Raw genomic sequence first — 9,785 nt, 5'->3', positions numbered from 1 at the left:
CTAATTTATCACCCACACCTTCAACTGTTAATTCATCCCTTAAATTATCTCATGTGAAATAAACGGCAAAAGAATTATGTACAGCACCTGCACAAGTGGGAAAAAAAAAAAAAAAATGTTGATTCTTAAAAATGGTTCTTCTTTGGAATTTTTGCCCAAACAAATCAAATCATCATATTAGAATGATTTATGAAAGATCATGTGACACTGAAGACTGGAGTAATGATGCTGAAAATTCAGGAACATATTAAAATAGGAACAAATAACTGCAGCCTTGAACCCAAAGTTTTTCGTCGCAAAGTAAGATTGTGTAAAATGCCTTTTTTTAAAAAGAGATGCTGGAGCAGCGAGAGCTGGAATTTGACTGTAGGCTATGTGAGAATTTCCTCCTGAGTGTGAAGTTTCCTTCATTAGCACAGACTCAGGAGAAATGATCCAAACAGAAATCACAGAAGAAAGCTGGTAAGTGTTTACAGAGAAGAGTGTTTTCCCCAGGGTTCAGTGCTGCTGCTGCTGCTGCTGAGACAGGTGGAAGTGGGCCGCCCTACAGGGGCAATGGAATTTCCTCAGAGCCAAACCCTATGAGAGGTATTTATCAGAGCATGTGATGTGCCAGAATCTGGGGAGGTCCAGTTTCCCACAAAGGACAAATGCCTTATGTAAGTTTTGAGACAAAAGTAGGAATGCTCCCTTTGATGGTCTGTCTGTGAAATGGACAGCAAATATAGAATAAATGCCAAACGGCAGTAGAGAATTTCACTTCATTTTCACTTACAAAAAACCTTATCCTCGCTGAGGTGGCATTTATTTGACCAAAAGTAAAAACTGTAATATTATTACTATAATTACTGCTATACTATAATATTCAGCATCATTACAGTATCACATGATCCTTCAGAAATCATTCTAATATGCTGATTTGGTGCTCAAGAAACATTTATTATTGTCATTATTAGATTTGATTACGCTTTGGCTGAAATTAGAAACTCTCAATCAATGAACAGCCTTGAAGGACAGAGTAACAGGATAACACAAATCAACAGTGGAGCTTGGGCTGACATCACAATGACAAAGAAAGGAAACATTAAAGTTTGGAACAGACAAATCCTTTTCTTGTTTATTGGAAAATAACAAAAGGTCCTCCCAGAACTGTACTTGTACATTTTCCAGACATTCAAGCAGAATTACTGTTATGACATCCAGCTTCCCAAAACATGCACCTCTCCTCTTGGGAGGATCCAAAAACTTTCTTCATTAAATCACACTGTTAAAAAAAATAAAATAAAATAAATAACCGGTCTTAAATTTGTATGTAAAATCAACTTGTCTGTGTAAGTCATTTCAACTTAAATTAAATTACACTGACTTAAAAAAAAATTGGTTGAATCTCGTATAGCTCGTATAAAGTTTAAAATGGCTTAACTTTATTTTGATGAGTTGAAGTAATGTAAAAACATATAAAATCAGCATATTAGAATGATTTCTGAAGGATCATTTATGTATTTTTTTAAATTAGCAATATAAAAACACTCAATGCAAAAAAAGTTGTAAATAAAACAATTATTTTATTGCATTTTAAAGAAAATACTATTCGTTGTACTTTCTTAGTTGTTTGTGAAATTAATTTAGCGATTCTGACTAAAAAATTGTTTCTATGCCACTTTTTTCTACTTGCACTTTTTTCAGTGCTGATCTTTGGAAAGTGTTCACTCCCTCTTCCAATTCCTTTCACTCCTTATATTTAAACAATGGTTTGTTGTAGCAATGTAACCTCTCTCATCCATGAGAGATTGACTACACCTTAAACAAAGAACAATCCAACACTATATAGAGGAGGAAAAAAAAACATCAAATAGGCCTATATTTTAAAGCCCATTTTATTGATATATTATGCATGTATGGGATAATTAATCACAACACTTAGTGAAAGTGTTTCTCTCTGAAATGAATTATATTTTCTGTTTTTAGCCATCTCTTGTTCTCTTTCCTTCATATTTAAGCTTAAATGACCCACAATTAAACAGTGTTCTTAAAGGGGGCGTTTGTGTCCTCTGTGAGCTGTAGAATCTCACAAATATAAATTCACCATTCTTTTCTTCCCATTGTACTTAATGGCCTGAGGCAACATCAATCACATCTCCTGAAAAGGTCTGACTCTTCTCACTATACTCCCACAGTCATTCTTTAACCGTGATCTGCAACTGCCCATCCTGGACGGTGCCAAGAGTTGGAACAAACAAACACATACCATCCTGAGCTGCATTTTCACAATGACTCCCAGTGCAAACTCTGCCAAGTGATTGATGAGACTTCAGATTGTGTTTTATGTGCTGTATTTTTTTGTAGTAAAACAATTGAACTGAACTGAACACAATGAGGAAGATAATATATGAACGACACAGGGTAATAGTTTTTTATGGTAGGTTGCAGCCCATTCTCACCCCCAAGGCGTCACCTATCTGACGCCTTGGGAAGCATTTGACCATGCTTCAATATCTGACTCTTTAGGCACCCTTTAGCGTCAGTCAGATGACGCCCTAGGATCGCGTGTAACCCTACCCCTACCCCAGACCTAAACCTACCCGCGTCATCTAACTGACGCTTTTCCTTTATCGTCAGTAAGATGATGCCGTAGGATCGCGTCATGTAACTGACGCTAAAGGGCGCCTAAAACGTCAGATATTGAAGCATGGTCAAAGGTGACGCCTTGTTTATACTCGACGCGTCCGCAAGAGCGCGAGTCTCCGCTGCCTGCGCGCGCACCTCTCCAAACGGACGAGGCATTTAGAGGACAGACATAAAAACAGATTTGATTTATAACTAAGAAAAACACCAACATATAAAAGCTAATTCAAATGAACAATTAAACAGCAACATATATGTACCTGCAAACTGGGTCCAGCAGTTGAGGTGTGCGGCATACATGGTGCTGCTGCCACATCATTGTTGTCTTTCTGTATGCATTAAAGGGATAGTTCAGATATTTTGAAGTGGGATTTTATCAAAAATATGATAGAGTTAATTCAGAAAAACAGAGCAAAAAAAAAAATTCCATGAAAAATTAACTCGTTAATTCAGAAAAACAGAGCAAAAAAAAAAAAAAAAATCCATGAAAAATTAACTCGTTAATTCAGAAAAACAGAGCAAAATATTTTTTTCTCATGAAAAATTAACTCGTTAATTCAGAAAAACAGAGTAGATTTTTTTTTCTTCAAGTGAATGCAATACGCCTCCGTAATAAAGACATACAGTAGCAGATGAATATATATATATATATATATATATATATATATATATATATATATATATATATATGCGTGTGTGTGTATGTATATATATTGTTGTATATTGTATATATTGTATATATACACAGCATACCATGGTCCTTGGGAAAGATTGCTTGTTTGGCTGAGCTGAGATAAGCTGCTGCATTGATGAAATCATCTTAGGAAGACCTAGATTTATAGTGTCTGTTAGCAATTTCTACTACAAAACAAGAGAAATAGTCTACAGCCCAGCATATATACCATCTTTAGAAAGACCGTTTGGTGTTTGTATATGGCTGATAGTAATGTATTTAGCTTTACAGGTTTAAATCAAAGTATTTGTAAAGTTAAAAATACACATTACGGTTACAGGCATGTGATTGGCTAAGGACAAAAAAACAGTTGAAATTTTATTTTGACCTGAAATTTTATTTTGGGGTCAACTATCCATTTAAGAACAAGCAGCTGCATTTTTATTATTAGGGCTACTGTCACTTTAAGGGTATATTCACACCTGATTCACACCAGGAAAGTCCGATAGTTCACTTGCTTTGGTCCGGACCAAATAAATTATTATTATTATTTTTTTTTTGGTACGGTTCGCTTTCACACTGCTCTTTTTGCAAGTGAACCAAAATTTGTAAAACAAACCACACGTGTGCTAAGGTCGTCCATTCATTGGACAAGGATTCTCAAGGGAAATCAGGAAGTGCAAAAAAGGCTCAGCATGGAGATATTTCCATATATTTCATACTGCAATTTTGTTCTTTTACTAATTTTGTGTTAATTCTGTACAAACGCAATATGAAGAAACTAATGAGTATCATATGATACAATGTCATCTATACGAAGTTGTAATTCGGATTTTGAGAAGACGACGAGTGTTTGAGCCAAGTACTCCTCGCTGCAGACTGTAGCGCGGTGACGTCACGTATCTACCATACGTCACGTACGTACGTCAGGTATGTGTTACCGCGCATGCGCCAAATCGCGTTGACAACGCATGCGCGTTACGTGGTTACGTCACGTGTTTTGACGTCCCTGCTATGAACTTGACATATCAAATATATATATGTTAATGTATTAAAAACTCTAAAGTAATAATGAAAGCAGAAAAAAGAAGTACAGCACGCATCCATAGTTTTAACTATGCCTGATTTATGGTAAACTTATTTGACATTTCAGAGTGAATATTGAGTAATATCTGTGTAGTATTTTATTTAAAGTTTATTTTCACATTCTGTTGCACTTCACTTTGAAAATGACAAAATTATTGTAAACACTGGCACCTTATTTCTTATTTTAATCATTATTTACTTTTGATAGTTATAATGGTTTATTTGTGTGCATTAGGCTATCATAAAACATTAAACCAACTACTACATACAGTACATTGTCAATCTCTGTATCCAATTTTATGCATGCCAATTCAAAAAAATAAACTCATACCAGTGATAACTTTTATTTCAAAACAAATATAATTGTGTAAAAGAACAATGTACAAATACAGATAATCTCATACATCTGTACAGACAGACACACAGAGACAGACAGACAAACACACACACACACACACACACTATTCAGCTTGAATTTCTCCTCCATCAATGAAAAAAAACAAAACAATCAACTAAGCAATTATAGCCCTCAATCTCCTTCTCGGAATAAAATGCACGCAGGACTCCTCTTCTGCCATCACACAGACCGAGCTGGGCAGTCCTCGTATATCACAGTGCAAGCACAGAACCAACGAGTAGCGCACCCTTCGGAACTCTTGCTTGTATTGTCTGGAAAATGCATTAAAACACCTAATTTTGATAAAATACAGAACAAACAATATTGAACCATTTCGAAGAAAGACATTAACATACAGAGTCGTACAATGATTATATATATGTGTGTGTGTGTGTGTGTGTGCGTGTGTGTGTGTGTGTGTGTGTGTGTGTGTGTGTGTGTGTGTGTGTGTGTGTGTGTGTGTGTGTGCAGTCATGGTCACAATTGATATAATATGTTCAAAACTGGCTGTAAAAAATGAAATGTTTTTCTCCAAAACCTTTTGGCCACAATTATTGGCACCCCCAGAATATTTTACAGGTAAAATATCTCTGAAGTATATTCCCATTAATATTCACCTTTATTTAGCACACCAGGGTGACTAGGAACATGAAAGTGTCCAGCCATGACTTCTTGATTCACAGGAGTTTAAATATGAAGAAGCACAAAGGCCAAATCCCCTTCATCATCCACAACAATGAGTAAAACCAAAGAATATAGTTCTGATTTGCAGCAAAAGATTGTTGAGCTTCACAAAATAGAAAGTGGATGTAAGAAAATAGCTAAAGAGCTGAAAATCCCCATTTTGACCATCAAGGCAATAGTTAAGAAGTTATTATTATAAGAAGTTATAATCAACTAAAGATGTTAGGAATCTGCCAGGAAGAGGATGTGTGTGTATATTTTCTTAATGGATGGTGAGGGTGAAAGTTTGAGTGGCCAAAGACTCTTCAAGGATCACAGATGGAGAATTGCAGAGATTAGTTGAGTCTTGGGGTCAGAAAGCAACAAGTAAAAAATTCTCTGATCTCAGGTCAGGTGTTCTCAAAACTCATCAGGCATTACAGTAGAAGACTCTGGTATATTGGCAAAAGGAGATTGCAAAAAGCATTTAATAAACAGGTGCCAATAATTGTGGCCAAAGTGTTTGAGAAAAACATTTATTTCATAATGTGATTTACCCCCACTTTCAATTCTTTTACTTCAAAGAAAGGTATGTATATCTATATAAGTTTGAAATATGTCTTCAAATAGAGCAGAAAGACGTAAATTAATGAAGTAATGAAGTTGATTGTTACATCCATTGCAAAAGAAATGTTGTTATATCAACATTAATATCAGATCATACTGTAAAAGTTACATTCATGAATGTAGTGCATACTACGGGTATATGTTATTTTAGTGAACTATAACCTTAGTTGTTTTTATCATTTAAACAGCATAACTTTTTTTTTAATTAGTTTATGTTGTTCATAAATAAAGAAAAGTCTCTTTACAGACAAAGCCAATAACTTTGTTTAAACAAAGTTATCGGCTTTGTCTGTAAAGAATCTTTATTTATTCAACAAAGTTATTGGCTTTGTATGTAAAGAGACTTTTCTTTATTTATGAACAACATAAATAATTTAAAAAAGTTATGCTGTCTAAATGATAAAAACAACTAAGGTTATAGTTGACTAAAATAACGTATAGTATTCACTACATTCATGAATGTAACTTTTACAGTACGATCTGATATTAAGGAACATTTCTTTTGCAATGGATGTAGCAATCAACTACATTACTACATTAATTTACGCCTTTCTGCTTTATTTGAAGACATATTTCAAGCCTTAATTTGTTTAATGGCGAACTAAGACTTCTACATATCACTTTAAGACAATTCAAAGCCATTAACTCAAAAGAACAATTGTCAAAGCATAAATAATGCATATCGACTTACTGGCATCGAATCCATCGCCTGAAGTGATTGTAATGAACTGCGTGCGCGACTGCGCGTGCGCAAATGCCTGTAATTTGCGCGTGCGCACATGCTTGGTAACACAAACGTGACGTACATACGTGACGTACATACGTGACGTGAATACGCGACGTCACCGCGCTACAGTCTGCAGCGAGGGGTATCTCGTTTGAGTGGCTCTATAAACGCGGGGAAATACGACAACTCTCGTCTCTCGTGCATCTTTTCATTCGACCACACCTTCTGTTTTTTTTAATCTCTGGGCAACATCTCAACTTTGCGTTACAAGTGGCACTGCACTGAAGACGGAGAAGGTATAAAGTTTTCATTCATAGAGAGGGGCTATGTTCACTCATTCAAATAATGAGATTCTTATTGTGTACTAACAAGTGCTGTCAATGTTAACGCTTGCGATTAAGTTTGTCCAGTTTAACGTAAATTAACGCATCATCATCCTTGTATTGTAACTAATAATAATTCATTACATTTAGAATTTTTCTCGGCACTCGCTTTAAGGGGGAAACTCGTCAACCACCACCAAAAGGTGGTGAACTGCAAATGCTTTATGAACGGCAAATGATATTTTTTTTTTTTTTTGCATCTTTGCGCGATTAGACATTCACACATGACGCGCAGAAGGACGTGCAGAAAGACGCGCAATATTAGGCTTGTTTGAGATGCGCCTCGCCTCGCCTGCAATGTAGTCGAGAGTAGGCGGCTGCAGTGAGGGGAGGAGTGAAAAAAGCGCAATCAAGCCGGACAGATCTAGGTTCTCGCAGTGAATCAGACACCTGTGAGATCAAAGGCGGATATCGCGGGATTAACGGGATTCACGCTCGTGCACGTGTTGCTAATAAACTGGATGTGATTTAAGTTCTGTTGCTTTTATATAAAAATAAATATAATGTAAATAAAACCCAAAGTACTTGTTATTTAATTACATTCCAAATAGCCTATGGTTTATCAATCTTTTTTTTCTTTAATACAGACGTGTTTTTATATAGCCTATTGTTTTAACAAAAATGATATATAACCCATATGGCACTGTCAGAGAGTTTATTCACCCATATGTATACACATAAAACATGATATCAGTTTTAAAATCAAACATTTTAAAAGAGAACAATTCATCTGTTGTTCTTTTATTTTAATTTTTATTTATTTTACTTTTTTATTAGAATGCAAGTTACAAACCTAGCCTACCTACAAGCACCACAATTCGTGAAACAAATAGGCCTATTATACAGCGACAAATGCATAAACATCAGAATAAAATTAATAATAAAATAAATCAATCAATCAAAATAAGCTTAGCTTAAATAGACAGACTTACAAACTTCATCATCTATAAAATGAGAGCTATTTTTCACTTGAACATTTTAGAGTAGGCCTAGTATATTTGAGTTACTGACTATAGCTTTCTTATTTTTAACCCGTTTAAGAGATTCACAATATAGATCAGTTTCAATTTGAAAAAAATAAATAAATAAAACATGGCCTTGATTTGGAGAATTTAGCTTAATGAATATGGAATTTACCTTCATCACTGTTGTTTAAACCAATGAGCATTAAGCTGTGTCGTCAGCAAGTTGTTTCCCATCATGCTTTTGATCAGCGCAGTCGGTGGAGAGCAACTGCGCGCGACTGCAGAATCCGACCCTTCCGCCTTGCGCTCGCGAGAGTTTTTTGACATACGTCGGCATGACATCAGAGCCAGGCGGACCGTTCTCGGACACATTTCTAACCGGCATGCATCTCGCGCTGATCACCGGTGATCGATTCTGCGCAGAATTTGCTCATCTCAAACAAGCCTATTCTCTTTCGACGCAGTGCTTTCTTGCAATTGGGTCGGTTCATGTTCACACCGTAAACGAACCGTACCAGAGTTCGTTTGGAACCGTACCGAGACCACCTCTTCAGCTGGGTCTCGGTTCGGTTGTTTGGTCCGCACCCGAGTTCGATTGCTGTATTCCAGAGATGGGACCAAGTCACACATGTGCAAGTCTCAAGTAAGTCTCAAGTCTTAACCGTCAAGTCTCAAGTAAGTCCCAAGTATTTTTTTTGGGGGGGGGGGGGGGGGGGCAAGTCAAGTCAAGTCAAGTCACAGGCTATGTCAAGTCAAGTCAAGTCTTGTAGTAGGTCAAGTCAAGTGCAAGTCAAGTCACCTTATTATTGTAATTTTACATGCAGAATCTGATCTTAATAAAGTGAAAAGACAAGATAAGTATTTGCCAGTAAATTACAATAATTTGGATTTGCATTGTAAATACTCATGTTCAGTAAAATACATCATGGAATCAAACAAAATTGTAACTTAATAAAATTATTTATTTTTCACTTCTGCCAACAGTGTTTGAAATATTTTACATTTTCAGCAATTTGAAATGTTTTAAATGTTTTAAATGTATCAGCAATGGCGGGGTAACATCACTTCTGTTGATGTTCAAACAAAACAGAGAGCTAGCTGGCTACTCCCTCCCATGCAATTGAAACTCTTCTAAATGTGCATCTATGGGCATCAGTTTGGTTTGAAATGGACAGAAGCGCATTCGGAAGTGCATTTGGGTACAATGACGCATTCATTTACTAGCTTACTAATTTAAAGAAATAAAAATGTATACAAAAATGAGATGATGTCCTGACTTGTTTTATGAAAAAAGCCTTAAGTTTTCAAAAAGCATTAGACATTACTCACTTACTCCCAGTAATTACTCCCAGTCAAGTTTGAAAAAAAAAAAATTTTAGTTTATTTTTATTATTTAAAATGCATTTAAGAAAATATATTAATATAAACCTGATTTATTGTTGACTGGTGTGTGTTTAAAATTTGTGTTCAGAATAAAATGGAACTGTTCAAGCAAGTTATAGAAATCCTCCCTCCGGAACGTTATAGGTTGCTACAAAGGCAAAGTGCAGTAACTACACAAACAAAGAAACAGAGAGAAAAGGGTCTTTAAAGTTTTTATACCAGCCAGTAAAACATGTTATGGGTAGATTATGTGGTA

This window comes from Pimephales promelas, chromosome 4 (assembly GCF_988280905.1).
Source record: "Pimephales promelas chromosome 4, fPimPro1.hap1.1, whole genome shotgun sequence".
Taxonomy (NCBI): domain Eukaryota; kingdom Metazoa; phylum Chordata; class Actinopteri; order Cypriniformes; family Leuciscidae; genus Pimephales; species Pimephales promelas.
The sequence above is the reverse complement of the archived record's forward strand: the minus strand, read 5'-3'. Positions refer to the sequence as shown.